The 22,502-nt window shown below is 35.7% G+C and overlaps 1 non-coding gene across 1 annotated transcript; it reads left to right on the plus strand.

Annotated features, from left to right (window-relative positions):
* The first annotated feature begins 15,136 nt into the window (after window positions 1–15,136).
* Window positions 15,137–15,208, plus strand: Trnag-ucc. Its single transcript has one exon. It is a non-coding gene; the product is annotated as a tRNA-Gly (tRNA).
* The last annotated feature ends 7,294 nt before the right edge of the window (window positions 15,209–22,502 follow it).

Below are 22,502 nucleotides of genomic sequence, written 5' to 3' on the forward strand. Positions count from 1 at the left end.
ATACTGTACACTCTAACCCAAAACTTTCTAGCTAGTTGGACGATAATATACATAATATTCATACTTTTTGTTTGACAACAGAGCTGTATTTTTGGGTTTTTATTTTAAAGAGTCAAAGCAACGAATGGTAACTTATACTCGTACGTTTAATATTTGGGAGTAATAGCTATTAAGAGCTAGCATTAAACAAAAAAAAAGTTTAATAGAGCAATTGTTTATACACCTACTACCTATCGTTAACTCAATGTTACGAAATGCTTGTCCCACGTAAATAAAACTTCACTGAAAATCGAATGCATGTGGAAATCGAGACTTGCATCCTATCGACGACCATCGACGATGATTTAAACAGTATGCATGGATGTTTTCCGATGGTTTTTGCTTCTGATCCATCGATGTTTGTCGAACATTTTTCATGTTCTGTTGTATTTAATTTTTTTTTTAATGTCTATTTTGTTGTATGTATATATTACGATTATTAACCAGATGAGAGCTTCATTTGGATTTGTACAAATTGTTAATGTTTTGTGTTAATTGCAGTATAAAAAGTATGGGTATATTAAGTGTGGTTCTTAATATGCTTAAAATGCCTAACTGCAAGGTGAATACGATTACTGTATTAGTTAATATGTTGATTTTCTTTTTAATACAAGCCTCTTTTTCTATAAAAAGTTTCATTTGGCCGTCGATGATTGATGTTTTCCTTCGGCATAGATTACGTATTTTAAGCAAAAAATGCCAAAGTTTGCTCGCAAAGGAGCAATAACTTTAAAATATATATTAAATTTTAAAAATTAAATCCAATATTTTAAAACGCTTACAATTTTTCCCACAATCATTGTGTTGCTAGGCCAGCTATATTAATCCAAACATAGGTACTTTTTGAGCATAAGGATTTCGTTATGCCAAAGTTTTCTGGCATGGTCACACTTCTGACCCAATGTGCTGTGCACAAAAAATAACATGTAGAAGACAGCCAGAGCAGTAGCTAAAAGAGTGAACACATTGTCCCTTGTCAAGTACCCCGTAAGCCAAGAAACCTAAAACGAAACAGTTGCGAAACTTCTTCTGGCATTGGGTTAGCCGCTTCAATTCTGACGTAGGTCAATTTAATTTGAAGAGATTGTAAAGTTGAAACGGCTGTATCTGCCACATGCACGCACACACCCGCACCCGCACCCATAGCCACACACACACACACACATCCACATTCATACAAGTATTGTCTTTATGGTCTGATACAACTTGGACTTGAACCGTCCTCTACATTCTTTTGCTTGCATTGTCACGTAGTAGCTGAGAGTTTTGCGGAAGGCTGATGGGAAAGGGTAAGGCGGGACCGGACCGCATGGGCGTTTTGTGCGCTTGTCAGCAGTTTCATTATTCTATTTCTGATGCTGCCATATTGAATTTTTGAGAAACCCCCCAAATAAAATGTCGCTGTCGGTACACAATCATTGTCTTGATTTGTGCGTCTTACAATGCGGCAAGCACAACAGTGTGCTTTTTATCGTTTCACAAAATAGTAAGTAGCACCATAATCAAGCACAGCAGCAATCCGTGGGTGTAAGAGTATGAATCGTGAATAACTGTGAACTTTAGGAGCTCGTAAATGACCTTAAATGGGGAGAAAGGTGAAAACTTTGCGACCTACATATTGCAAATCGAATAATCGGGCTATTTTGTATTTATCTGAATCAACCCAACTAGGGTATATCACAAGCATCTCGAATAGCTACTAAACAGTTTACAGTTACTCGCGGGAATAGTCTTTAATTAAGTAATTTAATTATGAACAAATAATTGGAATGAAAACATAGAGTGTGTTTTTCTCTATCCTTTCTATTTTGCATGAGTTATAAAATTCAAGACATTCAAAAAGAAGAATCTGTTTTTTTTGTTCTACACTCTTTTGGATAGTTTATCGGTTATCGGGAATTCTTACATCTGCTTTAACTAATCAAGTCTTCTTTTATACTGAGCCCAGTTAGTTCTTCTGGGATTGTGCGATTATTGTGTACCGCTTGTATGAGATCTGAAATTGAAAATATTGAGCTTTTCTTGTCAAGAAAGAAGAATGCCTCATTTATTTTCTATAGCGCTGGCTTAGTGATCTAAGGCGTCCCTGATCCACTGAACAAACAAGACGATGAAAGTTTAGTGTTTTTCTTTTATGGAAATGTGAAAACCTTTTGACGAGGTAAGACATTTGGTGATGAAAGTAAGACTGCAACTTACAATATTTCTAATATCAATCTATGACGTAAGATAAACAAGGTAACCAGTGTTTTTATACCCTGTACCCGTAGGGTAGAAAGGATATATTAGGTTTGTGCAAAGTATGTAACAGGCAGAAAGTATAAATATTCTGAATCAGCGTGACGAGAGAAATCGATCTAGACATGACCGTCCGTCTGTACGTCCGTCCGTTCGTCTGTCTGGATGACCGCAAGGATCTCAGGAACTATAAAAGCTGGAATAACCAAAGTTGGCATCCAGATTCTCCTACGTCCGAGAGAGGACGAGTTTATTTAATTTTTTAGAATTTCCCAAGTCATCCCAATCGAATTAATGTTTGCCTTCAATTTGTAACATTATTACATTATGTTATGATGCAGCGATTTTTGATGCAAACGGCAAACGATAATGCGCTATGAATTTAACAGCGCTCTCTTGCTCTAATTAACATTGCAATTTGGCAGCGCTGTTGCTCTCATTGGAGCGGCTGATGTACAAATGTTGATCTACAGTCGAGTCTACAGGTTCTACAGGTCTACAGGTCTACAGGTCTACAGGTTCTACAGTTCCGTTTCGTTGCTCTCCAGCATGCGTCCACAATTAATTCGATCTCGCTTGTTTATTGTTTTTTTGGGAAATGCAAAGCAAGAAGCTGGTCAGAGCTACAGCCATAACATATGTACACCTAATTCTGTTTTTCCACGGTTGATTGGTTTCAGAAACAACCGTGTAAAAAAGGATATTGATCATATGTAAAAATAGGTGATTGGTTCCTGATCTCCAAATAAATATATATGAAATTGTTAATTTTCAAAATGTGTTATATCAAAATCGTGTAAAAAAACCGTGTAAAAACAAACTTAGTTGTATAATACTTAATAGTTGTAGTTGGCAGTGGAGATTTAAAAAAATAATTAGAACGTTGTTGATAAAAATAAACCTGTTATAGCCTGTACCCAACGGGTAAAAGGCTATACATAAATACTTATGTATGTATGCATGTGTTGAATATTTTATATAAAATTTAGTTAATTAATTAAATTTATTAAAAATGTTGAAATGTGTGTTTTGTGGAGTAGGTATAGGTTATTTACGAGCATTCGTGTCTTGTTTTATTTGTAGAAACCAAGTCCTGGCTATAGTTTTCAAAACAGCTGCCAAAAAATATTGGTAGCTCAAGACAGATATTTAAACCTTTGATGGCTAACAATTTCAATTCGTTTTGAATTTGTTTTTATTGTCGCAATATTGTTACTGAATAGGACATAGATTCGCTAACTCTTTTTCACTCGCAATTTTAGATGCCGTAAAGGAAGTACCCCATACAGCAAATTTCCGGCAAAACCTTAAATTCTAATGATAATTTTGTAGAGTTTAAAGATTCCAGAAGTTAAAATATGGAGAAAAGTGACGCCGAGATGAAGTCTGCCTTAGAAATGAATTAACTATCTACTGACTTTCCTTATCTCTATGCAATATGAGTTTATTTTATTTTTTCGATTTTTACACTCCCCGGCCCGCTAGAGAATTGAGCCAAAACTGCCTAAAATTTCGAAGGTACATACAAGTATAATGCATAATTTCCTACTTTTGTTTTAAATTTCATCCAAATCGGTCTTTTGTATGAAAAGGTATTAGCGAATCGATTTCACTCCAGAGCTAGGTCTACAAACTGCTCTTCTTGTTCTCCTTTCTGCACCTGCATACCCTATATGCAACAGGGTATTTCACTGTCGGGTTTTATCGACTCTAGCAACCATGCACATACATACATACTTGTATAACCATGCGCCTGTGTGTATGTATGTGCGTGTGTGTGTAAAAAGTGCATGCCTTTGAACCAAGTCCCATCATCACTTCAATGTCTAATGGGCATCATCGCTTAGTTTGGTGCAGGTAGTCAGCCATTCAGTCAGTCAGTCAGTTAGCCAGTCAGCGAAACCAGCAGCTATCAGCCTTTCAGTTAGTCGCTGTCACATGCAATGCGCCATCATTCATTGCCATATTTCCCATGGATCCTTGCATTTCTACACTCAGCGAAACAATGTTCTGTAATTTGTTATAAGTGTTTTTTTTTTAATTTTCTTCAAGGGGTGATATATTATTGTTCTTTTCTATATTAATTTTAATTTCTATTATTGTTACAATAACTTGAATTAATGGGGCTCAAAAAAAATTTTTTTTTTTTAAATGTAATACTATAGTAGAGATGTCTGTTGGGGGAGTTTTTAGCTGAATCTAGATGCTTTAAAATCGTTCAAAGAACCTCAATCATAAGTAGAAATTTCGAAACATTCTTTAGAATTCTTCACATTATTGCAATAAGATTATAAGTCCGAACACTAGTTAACAAGTTTCTGTACAAAAAAATACAATCATCTTAAAACAAATGATGGGGTTATAAAAAATGTAACACTAGAGATGCCTGTTGGAGGAGTTTTTAGCTGAATCTAGATGCTTCAAGATTGTTCAAAAAACATTAATCACAAGTAGAAATTACGAAAAATTCTATAGAATTCTTCACATTACCACAATAAGATTCCAAGACCGAACATTAGTTAACAAGTTTCTGTACAAAGGGCAGAAGAGTTAATTTAGCATAAGCAAGCAAGGATAACTTTTATATATTAATGATTTGATTAGATTTCGACTTAAATAGTAACAATATTTTATAAAATATCCTTGATCATTGAAACACAAATAAAGCCATTTCAGAATAACGCACGAAATATATTTCTATATAGGTTGGTTGGATGCCAATATGGGAACGATTTAAAAAAGAAAACTTTTTAAAACTCAAATCAATTCCAATATGCATAGATTCTAATAAAAATACTCTTTCAAGCCCTAAAATGGGTATGGAATCTTCTTGCCTTGCTGATTTGGGCTTTCATTTTGTAAAGATGAGATTGCTGAATGATATATAGTATGTATATACAAATTAGTATATGATTTGATAAGAAGGGAGGAGCTGTTGGGATGAGGCCAGAATTTCTTTACGATTATTTCACGTTTATCGGGTTTTGCATCATTGATTGGAAATGCTTTCCATTTACTCCCTTTGCGATCTCACTAACTATTAATATTATCAATTGGAATTTCCAAATTAAATCTTCGTCTGATTCCCAGTAAATGGTATTGAGTGCCGAGTGCATTGAACGTACAACTTTAGCTTTGAAGTGTCGACAGTTGGCATCATGGGCTCCATTACCAACAAGTTTGACCTAACCAATATGGCAGGAAGAGGGCGATGAGAACGAAGGAATACACACACACATACATACATACATACATGCTTACTCGTATATACATACATATACACAAATACGCCCCAGCTGACAGGCAGTTTCCAATGTGCGAGTAGTGGTGGTATGTGGGAAAAAACGCATAGCACCCAAGTGTCATAAAGTGACAAATCCATCAACGGCTCGGAAGTGAAATGATGCGAAGCGTGAGCAATTTGTCTCGTATGAAACGAAACGGAATGATATCCGCCAAGCTGCGTCAATTGAATTGCTCTCCTCCCCTCCCCTTCCCCTCCTCCACCCACTTGCTCCAATCCCATACGAATCTGCCTGTCGTCTCTAAGGGCGCCGGAACAGCCTCGCGTCGAGACTGCTCCGCATATGGACTGCGGTTGCAGTAAAGCGCGAGCCTCTCCAAGCGAGTACTGAAGCGAATATGTAAGTGTGTGAGTGTGAGTGTGAGTGGGGTGGAGTGGGGTGGAGTGGAGTGGGGTGGGGTGTAAGAGGCATGTGGGGTATTTCGTGCAATCATTTTCCCGCATTACTATATGTGCTTATACATATCTACATATATACAGTGGGGATCGTTTAGAATTAACCCAGCCAAGTCAAAATATTAGGACCTACACATACAGCTGTTGACAACTAATTAACAACGATGGTCACCGTGTAGGATTTAATCATTTTCCTCAATTTCTTGTTAATATGCTCCATAAAATGTATACATAAATTTGTAACTCAAATATTTTTTATGACCGACACAACTAATTAACCATGATTATTTGGTTAGCAAACAAGCTAAAGTCGTCCCGACTTTTAAAAACTCTATACATATGTGTGGAATAATTATAGAAATTAAAAAAAAAATATATTTTTTTGATCGGTTGATCCTTTGGTATTGGTGTATAATTGCACATTTGCATTGGAATTGTGTCTATGGGAGTGTATGCATGTCTTTGCGTGTCTATTCGTGTTTGTGTAAGTATGTATGCAGCGAGTGAGCAGACAGAACCTGTATACATACAAATCATGATGAAACACGGCGTACGGACTCATAATCACTAACTGGAAGTATTTGCCAAATTTGAATCCAAAATTCTGAGAATTACGGGAGCTATGGAAAATCACGGAAGGGAAATTCCAAAATATTTACATATACATTTTCTTCGTATTTACAAAAGGCATCTTGGAATAAAATTTTGTGTCTCGAGGTCTTATAGTCTCTGAGATATAGGTGATTATACGAACAGCGTTACGGAAATTTTTTTACTCGCCTATGCTATCAAGACATCCCTCAATATATCGACTTACTTCTCCCATAAATCTCTCGCTGCGGAATATGAGATCAACTCCATTCCATGAGAAACACTCCCAAATATTTATTTTGCCTTGACGACAGTTGACATATACTTTGAATTTAGTTTTAGTAATTTTGGGTCCGTTGAATTCTAGTCGATGTTTATTAGTTGTCAACAGCTGTACATATAGTTTATTGACCAATTTTGGGGGTTGGACTTTGAAATGTTCTTATTAAATGATACTCGACAGCAGAGTAGAGCTCTTCCAGCGAAGCACCAACTTCCAAAAAATCTATTATTTGCTGCTCGGAAGAAAACATCCAAATGCTAAATAAAAACTTTCAAATTCGGAAAATGTCGCACAACATTACCTTTGTTCTATGCAAGCATTACGAATAATCATAGATAAATAAAGATACAAGTATAACTAAAAACAAGAGAGAACGCTACAGTCGAGCAAGCCCGACAGTGTAATACCCTGTACCCAGGTAAACTTCCGTCACTGAGTTATATGCGCCCAAAGCAGCAGCAAAAAGAGGAAGAAGAAGAGCGAACTTGTTGCTGCAGTTTGGGGGGGTTGTACTGGCGAGAATTTGTTTCGCTAATAACTTTATTTAGAATTGACCGAATTGAATAAAATTTTGAACAACAGTAGACAATTATATATAAATTATGTGTGCAAAGTTTGATTTAGGTACCATTTGAAATGTGGACGCTATTGACGAAATTCTGTAGCGGGGGAAGGGGGGGAAAATTAAAAAAAAAAAAATAAACTCGTCCTTACTCGGACCTAGGAGAATCTGGATGCCAACTTTGGTTATTCTAGCTTTTATAGTTTCTGAGATCCTCGCGTTCATCCAGACGGACAGACGGACAGACGGACGGACAGACGGACGGACAGACGGACGGACAGACGGACGGACAGACGGACGGACAGACGGACGGACAGACGGACGGACATGTCTAGATCGATTTCTCTCGTCATGCTGATCAAGAATATATATACTTTATGGGGTCGGAGATGCTTCCTTCTGTATGTTACATACTTTGCACAAACCTAATATACCCTTTTTACCCTACGGGTACAGGGTATAAAAAGATAGCGGTTGAGTCTCTAAGCAATTTAAAAATATATTATAAACCAAAGAGTACCATCCTTTTTGGTTGCCGAGCTTCCTCGGATTGAAAAAGTTTATTTACTTTCGATTTCAATTGTGAGATTTAAATTCAAATTCATTCTATAAGTTTTTACTAGAGTTATTGTAGATCCATAGGTCGCTGGTTCTTATCCGACTCGAAAGACAAGATGTTGTAGTGGGGGGTCATGGAGAGATAATACCAAACATTTCCAAAAATGAAAACGCGCAGTGTACTTCGTATAAAGCACTTTTAATTTAATTCGCTGACTTTTTCTGAGTAATCCGATGCATCAAAAAATTAAGTGTGGCCTACCTATGTTGCTAGCCAATGTTGCTAGTCGCTGTCAACAAATGCTGCTAGCAAAGCGCTGTGGCATCAACAACAGCTATAGATTAAAATGGAAATGCCAAAAATGTCCAAAACATATCTAATATTAAGGGAAGGAATTGATTCATTCGCCCATTTTAATATCTACTGGATTCCGATATCTGAGGCTGTTGATTGTTAATACAAGAACAAAGAATTAGAGAAAGTGGCTGGTGAAAACACGATGAAACCTCTTGTTAACTCGATGCTGATCATAAGAGCCACCACGATTGGGTTGAGAAAGTTAAGACCAACTGCTCTAACGGCTGACTCCTAAAACATACTTCTCCTTCACCTTCATCTGAACCCATGTACCCCTACTACTACTGAATAAATGTTATATGGCTACATTTTTTATTATATTCATTTAGATTATGGTGACGCGATAGTGTCCATGGCAGCTATATGATAATCGGTCGTATTTTGATACATTATTAAGTAAGTAATGTTTATTAAGGATTTTGTGTCGAAATTTTCTTTTTTTTTTTTAAGGTGATCGGGTTGTGTCTTTAAGGAGCTTTTTGTTCTAGGATTTAATATTCTGAGAGAAAACTCTCACAGCTGATTTGACAAAAGTAATATAACATCTATATATGTTTGGTGTTTAATAACACATGGCTCTTTGAATATAAAACCGATTAAGAGCAAATATCTGGTTTGCGAAAAGACGAATAGACGCCTTTAATCTGACATTGAGAGAGACATTGACAGAGCTTAATTTAATAATGCATAATTTTTGAATTTTAATTAGAATTTCCGGCAAACAGCTTTATTGTAAAATTTGGTGCTGCTTTTATAAAACTCTGTGCCCAAAGGGTATTATACTAACTTGGTGGTAACATATAAACATATAAAACACAATCTTAACAAATATTGCAAAACGAATTTTAAGAAATTGAAAATGGTTTTGCAAAGATATTTATACAACTACGAGAAAAAGGAATGGAAATCTATTCAAATTTTCTGGCTTTCCAAATAAGAATCCCATGTTAATTCTGGAAGACTGCTAGGGTCTCAAAAAGAGAAAGTCGTGGGCTGCGGCACTATTATAAGTAGTACCACCTAAAATTTTCGTAGAAATGCCAAAAGTGAAAAATGTATGTATAAAAATGTATTATTTCTAGAGTGTTTTAGTTTTGTAAGACCCATATGTAAATCTTCTTCTACGCCAGACGATTACTCGAGACGAATCTAAATCGTGACGTCCTTTCGTTTTTTCATCTGTACTTCTCTACTTCTCCTTCAGTTGCAGACTTGTTTTTTATTAATTTATGTTTTGAAATAAGATACATTTTGAAAATAATATATACGATTATAATGAATACATAGTTGGTATAATCAGGGTCAGACTAATTCACAATTAGTTTGTGAATCCGTGGCCTAATGGTTAGTGATTAATAGGAGCTCTACCTAAATAGTTAGTGGATAAAAGTAAGTACTTGTATTTGATTGAACCCTTAGAGGTATCTACTGTACAACAATTTGCCGGTGTATTTGTGAGTGTGTGTGTGTTTGTGTTCGCCTCAGTTGTAAATTGTATGCTATTGCGTTTGTCGTAAACTTCTCCAGGGGGTCTCGAATGAGAAAAAAGCAACGCACCATCTGAATTATATGCGCAATGCCAAAATGTGCCTGTCTTTCTGCATGTGTGCATATGTATACACATTTGTGTATACAAATACATATGTACATACTCGTACATATACATGGCATGTATGTGTATGAGTTTTTCGTGCTAAAAACTAAATTAAAGCTTCATCATTTCGTAGCCAGCCAGCCAGCCAGCCAGTCGGCCACCCAGCTGTGAGCCACACACACACACAGAAGGCACACACACACATACTACTGTCCTCTTTGGCCACAAATTCGACAGCTTATGCAGTATTAAGAGTGATTTTTTGTGGCCTCGTAATATGAATATAACATTATTTGCTCACAAAACCTTATATTACGGTGTGCACAGATTTGTGATACACAAATATATGTATGTATATATACATATATTTGTATTGTGTGGACATAACTGCAATTTCTTTCCCTAGGAGGCCCACAACAAAAACTAAGCCCACTTTGCGTACTGATTTTAAATTTAGTTACGTAATATCCAATTAGAGTATAAACAAACATATGCAAGTTTAAATCAAGTTTCAATTCTTAAAGTAAATCTGAATTTAAAAATAGTTGTACAGGCACTAAAAGCTACAAGTATATACAGTGACGACCATAATTATTGGCACAGTTGGCATGTCTGTCTGTCAGCCTAGTTTTTCTCCATGAAATATGGTGATATTTAAATAAAACCAATTTTATCCATATACAGTCATCAATTTCCCATTACATTAAATTTATTTCATTCTTGTATATTTTTCCATTAATTTAAGAAAATAAAATTATAGAAAAACAGCCGATTTCGTCTGAATAAAATTGTGGGCACACATAACCAAAAATACCTAAAATTAACAGAAAGATACGTTTTTAAATATAAATTAATATTTTGTGGCTAGGCCCCTATGTTTAATGACTGCTTTCTGTTAAGGATATCTGTACTTATCTAGCTAAAAGACGCAACTTCTTACCTTAGAGCACGAACAAGAATAAAAAAATACTTACATAGGTGGGACTAGGATTATTATTTAGTTATTTCTAAACGAAATGACAACAGTCCCGGATAGTTTATGTAAATATAATATAATATAGTTTACTCAAAATTAAAACAAATAAAATTATAAAGTTATTGATGGAAAAATAGAAGCTTGAAATTCGCGTCGTTGCATTTTGGTTGTGGCTGCGAGCGCCGTTTGTCGTTTGCAAAACTCTCTTTTTTTGTACCTTTGTCTAAGGCGTCTTTTTCTTTCTTTTCTTTCTTTCTTTTTCGCATGTTTCTGCGAGGGCTGTCCATGCGTCGGGACGTACGAGCATTCCCACAACTATCGTCCGGGTGGTATCATTAGCTTTTTGGCTCAATTTCGTGCCCAGTCTGTAGATAACATATTTTCTGCCTCCTAACCGGCTGTAATTACCAAATTGGTCTAAAAATTCGAACAATTACGAGAGTTACAAAATACTCTTTTAAAGCGAGCTTAAAGCACATTTGACCTTCCTCTGACTTAGGAGAACCTGGATACCAAGTTTGGTTTTTATACCCTGTACCCAAAAGGGTGCGAATGTATGTAACAGACAGAAGGGGGTGTGGCAGACCCCACAAGGTATACATATATATTATTGATCAGTATAAAAAGACGAGTAGATATGTATAGCCATGTCCGCCTGTCTGTCCGTCGCTCTGTCCGTCCGTCTGTCCGTCCGTCTGTCTGTCCGTCTGTATAAACGCAAGGATCTCAAGAATTACAAGAGTTACAATAACTACACTTCATATTCAGGTTCCCCTGAGCCCTAAGCAGATCAAGTTTGTTTATTTTTTCTGATACACCCCCCACTCGCCCACAATTCGTGTTTTTTCCATAACTTCCGGATTTTTTGCAATTGTGTACTCGGCAAAGACCTCCAGTTAGTGATCATGAGTCCATATGCAAAGTTTCATTACGATAGGTTAATCATGAAGAAAGTTATAGCCATAAATATACTCCCTACCCTACCCTCCCTCTTAAATATAATTCGGCACTCCCAGATTTGTTTCGGAATCGTTATTGTCTTTCGATGTCACTGATTGATGAACCTTAAGACTAAACAAGTAACTCAAAAAATATATTAATAATGGAATACGTTAACAAACAATGGTATGTTCAAAAATAAACACAACAGAAAACACATTCCTAGAAAGTTCCTTGTAGGCAAATCGTTTAAGGGTCTGCAGGTCCAGAATCGTCATAAGTTTTGCGAAGGCGAGCGTTATACAAGTGATTCTGGTATTCAATGAACCCATTCTGAATACCATAAACTAGGGCATTATTGACCGTCTGTTTCACTTCGTACTCGGCCAGCGACATCTTGGAGGCCACATAGCAGCGCAGGTCTGCGCGGGTGATGGGCACAACCAGTTCGTACAGCGATTCCAGTATGAAACAATAGTTGACTGTATTCGACTCCAGTTTGTAAGCAAGTGCTATTCATGAGAAAAAAAGGCAAATTAATTTGAAAATCTAGTAAAGCCTTTTACCCTTTGGGTAGAGGGTGTTCAACTGCTTCTCTACTCACATGCCATATCAGATGTCATAATGGTGGGTTAATTACTTCTAATGCAGTCCTAACCGCTTTGTTTCTTTTATATCAATCGCCTTTAAAAGTTTTTGGAGTGTCCGCAGCGCTTGCCTGATGATAGATGATGATAAAATGCGGAATCAGTGACTTGACAGCAATCGCAACGCTTACTTGTTTGCTAATTAAAAAAATTAAATGTTCATCCTTTGCGTTTGGAGTCATTTTTCACGCACACATTTCAAAGGAACGTTTCGGAATGGAACGCGCATTTCTTCGCTCGTTCTTTGTTAACTATGAATTAGTTGCGGATGTTTTAACTTGCTCACATTTATTTGTTAGCTTCAATTTAATGAAATATTTATTCGTATACTCAAAAAAAGTTGCATAGTTATACTATCAATATTTGCATATTAACATTAATGTTCTACTATTTCACGTTTAAATCAAATATAAACAACGTAAATTTAACTAATAACATATTCCAGGGACTGTAATCATTATAAGTGTTATTAAAAAAATTACAAAATAATGATTATTTTTTAATTTTATTCATTCGCTCACATCTTAATGATTAATTTTGAGTTTTACTTTAAAACTTAACCAATAATCATTATTGATGAGCAAAAAAATAAAACTTATAAAATAATGATTAGCTGAAATTGTGTCTATTCCATGAGGATTAAGGACATAATTTATATATATCCTTAATCAGTGAGTCAGGGCGAACATTTTGAATTAATTAATTTTTAATTAATTAAAAAATTAATTCAAATCAAATTCAGATCAAAATCAATGAAACAAAAAACTGGTTCTTGGTTGAACTGAGAACGATTTATTCAACATACAAAGTGAACGATTCACCTGTGACTTTTTCCCAAAAACGTCCGTAGATAACAGTAATTTTGTGACGTAGAGAAACGGTCAACAGTTATTTACAAGCTCTGGAATAATATTCAAAACAAAGTGTAAGTCTTTGTCATTAAAGTGTGTCATGTTTAATGTAATGTAAACTTCAAATGACAAATAAGCTTACTATATTTCATAGATTATTCTAATTTTTTTCTCAACTTTAATTTGAAGTTTTTGGTGCTGTTGTTGTGCTGTTGATCCAGGAATTTTTGTGTTAAAGAACTGGAAAAAAGCCAACAAAATTTGGAATTTCCAAGGCAAATATCAAGACATATAGTAGAGTCAATATCCCTGGTAGCTTTTCAAACAAGTGAACGAGTTTTTTCCACTTCTGGAGATATTTTAAATAAGCGACGAGCTCGGCTTCTTAGGTCAAATATAGATAAGTACATATTCTCTAATACAAATTGGAAGTGCTTAACTTAAGCTCTCACGGAATATGATTTGGAAACGAAATTCAAAGCAGAGCAAGAATTCCAAGAGTGCAGTAAAACAAAACAAGATAGAACGCTAAAGTCGAGCAAGCCCGACAGTAAAATAGCCTGTACTCTCCACAAAAAGGAAAAATTAAAAATAAAAATATTAAAAAAAATTAAATTACTTAAAAAAAATGTAATTAATTTATTAAAATAATTGAGAAGTTTATTTAATACATACATAGAAGACATCTTTATGCAGATTTACATTTACATCACTTGTCTATGCTTGTTTATATACGTGTTTATTAAATAATGCACGATGCATTTAAAAAATAACGTATGCATATGATCAATGAAAAAACTTCAACAAATTTAACTCAGATCCATTCTAAGGCGAAATAATGCGTCATAATAATGAACGTGTGATCGACTTTAAATGGCTACATTTTTTTAGGGGGGGGGGGGACGGCAACGGCCCCCCTGCCTACGCCCTTGTGTATATATAAGCAACAATAATAGCTGCGGGCAGCGCTGCAAGCAGAGCATGGGCAGCGCTGCAAGCAGAGCATGGCGGCGCTGCAAGCAGAGCATGGGCAGCGATTTTATTTATGGCTATAACTTTCTTCAGAATTGACCTATCATGACGAAACTTGGCATACGGACACATAAGCACTAACTGGACGTAACTACTAAAACTGATTTCACAAATCCAAGAATTACGGGAGTTATAAAAACTCGAATTGCGTGGAAGTGGGGGGAGTGGAGGGGGGGGGGGGGTGCATCAGAATAAAAAAATAAACTTGACCTGCCTAGGGCTTAAAGGAACCTGGATACCAAGTTTGGTAATTCTAGCTCTTGTACCTTCTGAGATCCTTCCGCTCATACAGAGGGACGGACGGACAGACGGACATGGCTAAATCGACTCGGCTTGTCACCCTAATAAAGAATATATATACTTTGTGGGGTCTGTCACGCCTCCTTCTGTGTGTTACATACATTTGCACAAAACTAGTATAGCCTTTCACCCTTTGGGTATAGGCTATAAAAAAGGATTGAAAAAATCATAAGCTCCCTCTTCCCGGACTTAGGAAAATCTGTTTGTTGTTTCTAGCTTATAGAATTCATTGCAGAAATCTCGCAATTAATTAAATGCATTAGTTTAGCTAATACATTTCAATTGCCGTCATTTTTTCGTAGAACTCTGATTCTACTTTAAAATAATTGTCCATTTACCCACATTTGTGTGGAAGCCATTCGTCATAAATCGGAGAAGATTATAGTCAAAAGGGGCAATGTTCAAAGTCAGCTCTGGGAAAAAAAATTCAATTCAATTTTTGTAGATTTTTGAAACTGTTTTCAAGGAGCGTCGGTGGTGTAATGGTTAGCATTGTTGCCTTCCAAGCAGTTGATCCGGGTTCGATTCCCGGCCGACGCAGTTACGTTTTTGTTTTAGGAAATGCCTTTTTTTTATATCCATTGTATTTAAAGGGCTTATATATATATTTGTCAAAAATTAGTGGCTGAGCGAAAACGACGGGTTTTTAGGTGTGCTACACAAATTAATATGTTTTCGGGATTTTGAAATGTTTTTAAAATCAATATTAATCCGACTGTTAATTCTCTTAGATGTTTTGATTAATTTATATACATTTTAGTTGAGCAAGAATGAAGTGCTAGAGCTAAGCGGGGCCAACTCTTAAATACCCTCTTCCTATCTTCCTCCTATCCTTAATAGATGTAAAACTTATTAAGATAGAAAAGATATCGCTGACTAAAACGGGATTAAGGCTTTTTCAACTAAGCAACCAAGGAAACATGCAAATCACTCCCAGAAATACTAAACACAAACTGGGATCGAAAGGAGCAAATGAGAGGTGGAAGGATAAAAGTCTGCCAGTACCGTGAGTAGTAGTATTGTGACAGGCCCTATAACAGATCCGTGCTTAATTACCGCCATTGCCAACAAGCGGGGAATTACCACTGAGGACAATTTAAAGACACCACAAGTGGTCGAAACGCATTCACAATGAATAGAAAAAACACGCGCCAGATAGTGGCAATATTCAGGGATCAAGAAAGCTTCCTTTAAAAACGATCTGCAACGTTTCGCACTACTAAGGACCACTTGGCATTCATGTGGCTTACATGCAAAGAGTGTGTGCCTGTGTTTGTAGAACACACACTTGAATAACAACACCTACAGACAGGGATTACATTTCACTCTTTAACTTCCTTAGATTTCTGCTATTGAGCTTTAAATTGTATAATTCGTCAAACTTACTGAATAATTTTATGCGTGCCTTTAATTATGTATTCCAAAAATGTCATATCGTGGAGAGACGAGCATTGCAGAAAGTAGCGGCCCAGTCCGCTTTAAATTGTTGTTCACAAAAGCATATTTTGGGCACTAAGCCCGTCGTCCACTTAATTGCCCGATTCCCGCTAGGCGGAAAAGCATTTTAAACGCTTTGCGTACCATGCTGCGTATACGCAACGGTATTTCAATTAAACAACAACACGCAGCAAACTTCTATGGACGGCAGAAATGTTCGCGCAGCAGCAACAACAACAAGAACAACAACAAAAGCAGCATCGTCAGCAAAAGCAGCTTTTTAAATCAAAAGCATAACTTTTTTTTTGCACTTTCAAAGGGGCGTTCAATAGATTGTACACAATGTGGGCGTGGTACTGTGTGTTGTGTGCTGTGTAATGGAGGGTGGAACGGTGGGAGGGGGGGAGGGTTGGGGCGTGTCAGGTCTCGGCACTTATTCATTAAATCTTCAATCCGTTTTGTGCTATTTTAACGCTAATTAATCAAGTTAACTTTATTGCAGCGCCATTTATGCAAGTTGTTGTGCTGCTGCTGCTGCTGCCGTTCAACAATAAAACAAAAACAGAAAATGAAAATGAAAACAAGCAGCAGCACGGCAGTAAAAGCAGCAGCAACAACAGCAACAACAACTACAGAATGCACGCAAATTTACAGGGAAAGTTGAAAGGGTTATCGAGTCGTCGACGCTGGGGGGGCGTGTGAAACAAAACGACTGGCAACCCAAGAACAGGAAAAGCAACACCAACAGCGGCAGTCATCGTCAGCGCTTTTGAAACTTCAATGGCTCGCTCACACACACACACACACACACAAATACACACACACACACACAATCCAATATACACAACAAGTAGAGCAACAACTTTTTGCCTGCTCCTCGTGATTATGTGCGTGTGTCGTTAAAGTAATGTTGTGGTGTTGGAGGCAGGGTTATCGGGGGCTTCCGGTACACTTTTGGCGGTTTTTCTTTGTGGAACCGGGCGTTGCCAATTTTTCACGCCTTTCCCCATGTAAATGACAGATTTTTATGCACGTTTTATGTGCACACGATTCCATTTTTCAACACAGTCGAGTCGACTATGTTTATGTCAACGGTAGTTCAGCAGTCTTTGCGGATTTCATAAAAGAATGCTTTCCCTTTTGCCTCCACGATAAAAGTCGGCAGCAGCTTTTCCCCTATATGGGTGCAATTGCTTAATTATTTGATAGTGCATATTTATACTACATACATATATGGTTTCGTTTATTGGTTAAGTTGATACATAAAATTAATTAATTCCAGTTTTTGAATTACATTAGCTATTTTTCTTTAATTTTTTTTGTTTTCTTTCATAAATTAATTTTTTTTATTTTATTTTTTTTTAATTTCTTTTTTAACAAATGTTATTGCAACTTTTTTATTTATTTTTATTATTTCTTTATTTATTTTATTATTTTTTTATTTTATTTATTTTTTTTAAAGCTAAAGTTATTGAAACTCATTTAGCTTCGGAATTTAGGAATTACAAAAGTTACTTTTTTATTTCTTTTATTCCTTTTTATGTATTTTATTTCGTTCAATTTTTTATATCTTTTTGTCTATTATTATTTTTTTAACAAAAGCTATTGGAATTAAAAACAGTATTTTTATTACTCCTTTTATACCGTTTTATTTACTTACTTTTGTTTTATTTGTTATTCATTTTTATTTTTATTTTTGACAAAAGTTGTTGCAACTCATTTAGCTTCGGAGTTTTGGAATTAACAAAGTTATTTTAATTATCTCATATATTTTATTTATTCTCTTTATTATTTATTTGTTTTCTTATTCTTTATCTATTTTTTAAAATATTTTTTGGACTAAATGTTTTGCAATTCATTTAGCTTTGGAGTTCTGGAGTTACAAAAGTAATTTCTATTATTTCTTTTATTTTTTTTAAATTTTTTTATTTAGCTTTATTTTGTTTTGTTTTTTATTATTACCATTTTTTCGAACAAAAGTTATTGCAACTTATTTAGCTTGTGTTGCCCAGGAAGATTCCACATACAAGTTTGGTCAAAGTGGGCTCAGCCGTTACCGGAATCCAAGCAGTCATCCCGACAGACAGACGGACGGACAGACGGACATGTGTAGATTGATTTCTCTTGCCATGCTGATTATGAATACGTGTATATACGTATGTATACTTAAAGTAGTTAGAGACTTTTTACAAACGTAATACACCCTTTTTCCCCTACGAGTACAAGGCATACAAAATTCACAACTAACAAAATTAGAACGTAATTCAACACCTAATTTGAAATTAATTTATTTTAGTTTGCGATAGCTGGGGCGATGGTGCTAACCCACCTACAAAGGCCTTAGAGGCCCATTCTTTTGAGCCAATACAAGCATGCCAATCACATTTCCCATACACTTGTTATAAGCCTCGTCCTTCGGCTAATGACTTTTTATGTTTCGGAAACAGGTAGAAGTCACAGGAAGGCAAATCTGGTGAATAAGGTTGTGTTTGATGAATGTTGCGAACATCAGCCAAAATGTGTTCAGTCGAGCGCATACACGACAATTTTCGAATACAATTTCCTTCACTTTTCCGATTTTAACATCGTTATGTCGTGAACAGAGGTAGATGGACTACCTCACGGCCCTAACTGAACTCTTTATGCCCCTCAAATAATTGCGTTCTCGATAAAGTAGACTCCCCAAGCACTTCAGCAACATTTTCAATGATTTTGTAGCCGTAATTCCATTGAAAACACAAAATTTAAAGCATACTCCTTTTATTGTTTTCCATTCGCGTCGTAAACAAATAGCTGCCAAACACAGACATTAATTGACTGTGAATGAAGGTGTTACCAAGCCAGGAAAAAATGTTAACTGAATCGGTTTAAATGCACCGTTCAGTCAAATTTGATCGGAAGGGTTATACTGAGTTGAATAGTTAGGAGAACAGTTAAGCAAATGTATTTAAAATCATTAGCTTTAATGATTTGAGTTGGCAGTATTTACGGTTGTTTATGAGATGGTTGTTTTCTCAATTGAATATCTTCTTCATCCAAAGAGACCATTCAGCTACAAGCAAGAAGAAAAATGCGTAGCTTTTAACAATAGGATATATAATACATAGCGAATTCTTAATTACTTAATCAAATCAATAAAAATATAAATAAACTCGAATTTGTACATAAAAGTATATCATTTATTTCAAAATTAATTTCCAAATTTGATTAAAAATTCGTGATACGAGAAGAAGTGGGAGAAGGGAGGACAATTTTGAAATATACTTCCACTTAGATTTCGTACTTTTCGATAATAAAATTATATATATTATATGAAATTCAAAACAATAATTAGCCTCATAGCTTAGCTTATATTCTAGCTGAAAGATGCAGTATTATCTCCTAAGCTATATTTACAATTTCTTTGCAAGTAACATTTTCTTAATCCCTAAAAAATTTGCTTCTAGATACGCATGTATGTATATAGTATATAAATACAAACGTTGATTTTTGCCAACTATATCGGCCTAAGGCCCTACTGTGCGTTACCTCGATGCCTTCCTGCTCTCCTTCCCGACTGCGTCTGTAAGCGGTCGTCTTCGGGTATAGAGAAGTGGATGTATACTATAGATTGTGCCCAAAGGTCCAATCTGCAGCACTTTACTCTAGAGAATTAAAAGAGTCGCATTTAAGCGAGTGAAAAATTGTTGAGCGGAAAGTAGTAAATTTTTCACTTGTGCCGACAATTTGCAATAATAACAACAAAAGCCGGACTCCAAACAGTTAGATCAATTGTACATATATTTTATGCGCATAAGTATTAAAAATGCACACATACATACACGTATGTACATACATATGTGTATATATGTATGTACATACTATATGTATAGAGCACTGGCCAATTTGGGCATGTGTATGTGATTTGTTGGCTATAATAAATCAAGGCATAAACGGCTTATGACCGAACATGGCTCAAATCTGCACAACTGCACAGAACTCAACTGACAGAGCGTTGGAAATAAGAGCTAACAATTTATGTTTCTGCCTTCTGCTGGTGTTGATACACACACACATACATACATGCATACATACATACATACCATGTGTTCACAAACACACTGTGCATACATACATACATATATACATTCGTATATAAACATATGAATGCGTATCGACAACAAACATTCGCAAATATGTATATATTGTGCCGTTAGGCAAGGATTTTACGCTCAATTTAGTTTTTCATAACAATTCAAGAATGCGAAAATGTTGCATATTACTGGCAATTTTCGATATTTATACCATCATCATGCCATATGGCGATTAAATGCCACAGGTTGATCAATGAACCTTAACATTGTTGTGGGCTTTCACGAAAAGCTGCTGAATTGCTTTGTTGCTGAAATGTAAGCGTTCAAAAAATTTGGGAATTGGAACAACCAGCTGTGTGCGGAGTATTTGAAAATGCCTAAAATTCCAAATTTTCAATTTGGCGAATCACTATAATTTTTGATATCACGAACAACACTTCCAGTGCAAAGCAAGAGTAATGAAATGGGAGCAGCGTTTTGTTGTTGTTTGGTCAAGCAGCAGGCGCAGGCAGCGCAGTCGTCAGCAGTAAACACATAATTACATACAAATAAATTGTACCTTGCTCTGCGCTCAATAATTCCTAACTCTCAATATGTTTGCTCTGATCGCGCTCACTGCCTTTGCCAATTGCTCTCTTCGTGTATTCCACCTTGTTATCCCTTTCGTAGCCGCATCAGCGACCGGCGCAGCTGCAAGCGAAGTTAGTTAGCTTCTCGCTGTGCTGTTGTACGGGGAATGAATTTCTTTTTCGATTTAATTAAATACGTGATTTTCCATGAGTCGCGTAATTTTTGAAAATTTTCACCCAAATTCGCCAATTACAAGTACATCCAGTTAGCTCTTTTCCGCCCCCGTGTTAAGTTTAATCATGTTATGTGAATTGTTAAGAAGAAGTTATAGCCGTAAGTCTAATTTCTGCGCAAGCTCTGCCCGCTGTTGTTGTTGTTGTTGCTGCTTTAAATTAGTTCTGTACTGCACATATATACGCATATACAGCTGTATGTACATACAGCAATACACGATTCTGATGTAAATGTTTGCAGTTAGAACTGTACATAAACACATATCGCCACACGTATGTATGTATGTATTGCATATTTTTTATTTTAATACATTTATTTATTTAAATAATTAACGTTTTTAAATATCATTTTTAAAATATATATTTTTTGAACTTTTTTCCTTTGTGTTTTCCTAAACACAAAAAAAAATGGAGCTCGTTGTTGTTTTAATTTCCATGTCTAAGGCGCGCTTCAAACAAAAATTTATAGACTTCTAACAGGCATGCTTCCACACACAGAAGGAGGCTTGACAGACCCCACAAAGTGTATATGTTATTGATCAGATTGACAAGACGAGTAGATGCAGCCGTGTCCATCTGTCTGCTCGTCTGTCCGTTTGGACAAACGCAAAGGATCTCAGCAAGAACAAGAGTGGATAAAGGGTGCTTAAGAGTTGTGCCCTTTCGATCCTAGCGTATTCCTTTCTTGTTATTTACTTATTTATGGAAGCTAGCTTAGAGTTAAAACTATAAGCTGACAACGAGCTATAAGCCTGGTTACCACTTCTTCAGTTTTATTAGTTTGTTTATTTATCTTTAGATGATTATTTATAGTACATACCCACATTAGGTATTAATATATACATAACTATACTAGTTACATTATATTTACAACAAATTTTGTGGTAGATATTGTTTTTTTTTTAAAGTTTATTATTACGAGTATTTTAGGTCTTCTGCTGTTGGTTTTGAGAGGATTTTTGGTAGAGTAATTATTGAAGAGGTATTTCAATTATCGATATTTATCGTGCTTTTTGTTTGGCATAGTCAATCAGAATTTGGAGATCCTTGGTTTGATCCAGTCTTGATAACTCTTTGTGTTGTACATTATTAATAATATTATTTTTGGATTTTTGTGCTATATACAATCATTTATCAATGGGAACACAGGTTGTGGCTGTGAACAGCCAAAATGTTTTAGGTTTTATAATGTTTGTTGATGTCATTAGTATTGCAGTTGTTTGTGTTTTGTATTTGTTTTTAGTTCTATACAGAGGTATTCGTAATTTTAATCCAAATCCAATGAAGTCCAGAGAAAATATAGAAAAGAAATAAATGTGCGCCAATAGCCCTGTTCCTGTTCGCCTCTACTTACTATACAAGGTGCGTCCAAAGTAAACAGGATATGTCAACTGGTGCATTAGAATCTGCTATCTTTATCTATTGTCCAGTGAGAATTTCATGACATTTCATCGATTGGAAGTGAAGTTATTGCGTATTAAGTGTCAGTATGTTTGTGTTATCGGTGCGAAAATGAGCTTC

The sequence above is a fragment of the Scaptodrosophila lebanonensis genome, unplaced genomic scaffold (assembly GCF_003285725.1).
Source record: "Scaptodrosophila lebanonensis strain 11010-0011.00,11010-0021.00 unplaced genomic scaffold, SlebRS2 tig00000096-arrow-pilon, whole genome shotgun sequence".
Taxonomy (NCBI): Eukaryota; Metazoa; Arthropoda; class Insecta; order Diptera; family Drosophilidae; genus Scaptodrosophila; species Scaptodrosophila lebanonensis.